This window comes from Empidonax traillii, unplaced genomic scaffold (genome assembly GCF_003031625.1).
Source record: "Empidonax traillii isolate 1590-97213 ecotype Southwest subspecies unplaced genomic scaffold, ASM303162v1 scaffold4160:size22159, whole genome shotgun sequence".
Classification (NCBI taxonomy): Eukaryota; Metazoa; Chordata; class Aves; order Passeriformes; family Tyrannidae; genus Empidonax; species Empidonax traillii.
The window spans coordinates 1-1,064 of NW_020959353.1; positions in this window are offsets into that span (position 1 = coordinate 1).

Here is a 1,064-nt window from a genome sequence, read left to right on the forward strand (position 1 = left end):
GCAGCCCCAGGGCCTTCCTTCTTTGGTTTCCTCCTGAGCAGCCTGGCCAGGCTGAAGCGTCTCTCGGCCATCCTACAGTCGGGCCTCGAGGGCACCTGCTGCAGGGAATGGAGACGCCAGCAAAAAGCTCCGGGGCACGAAGTCCCAGAGCACGGCCTCGAGGGCACCTGCCGCAGGGATTGGGGACACCACACAAGAGAGTTCTGGGTCACCAAATCCCGCGGTCTGGCCTCGAGGACACTCGCACTAATGAAAAACCTCCAAAAACGCTCCGGGTTGGCAAGGAAAGAGTTGGCTACGCGGGGACTCCGCACAGCACAGCTCTGTCTCGCCTGTCCCGTCGCAGGCTCCGAGGAGCACTGAGGTGTGGCCACATCAACACCAGTGCTTATATCATCCCGTGTCACAAAGGGCCCTGTTCCATCCCATCGGCGATGCCCACCGTGTCACAAAGGGCCCTGTGACACCCTGACACCTGCCCTGGGGCCTCCCCAAGCCCGGCCTACCTGCTCTGGGTTGGAAGGAGTCCCTTCTCCAAAGTAGCTAAGACAGCTGCACATGAACTTTAGGCACAGCTCAAAAACTAAGCAAAGCCTCCCTGCTGTGCCAGCCCACTCCTGCAGCAGAAAGAGCCCCCTCGGCTGCCGACGCAGCCACAGTGGGAAGGGCACGGGGCCTCCACAGAAGCTGGCACGGGCTCTTTGGGAGATGTCCCGGCTGGTGGTCATCCCAAACATGGGGCTGGGACACACAGAAGGAACGTGAGGGCAAGGGCACCAATGCTGCTCCGACCCCTTTGGCCAGGGCTGCATCAAAATCAGCAGCTCTGGCAAGTCCTCACCCAGGGAGACCTGCCACCACCCCGAGTCCTGGCAGGGCTGGTGCCCGACTCCTGCCCCAAAGAGCTGTGCCCCTGGGGCACTTCTCTGCCATAGGGCAGCCAAAACCAATGGGCACTGATGTCTGCACTCTTGCAGGGAGCTCTTGGGAGCAGCAGCTGGAACAATTGGTGGCAGGGCTCGGCATCTGTCAGAAGGCAGAAGCAGTTTCTCCTTGCGGGAATG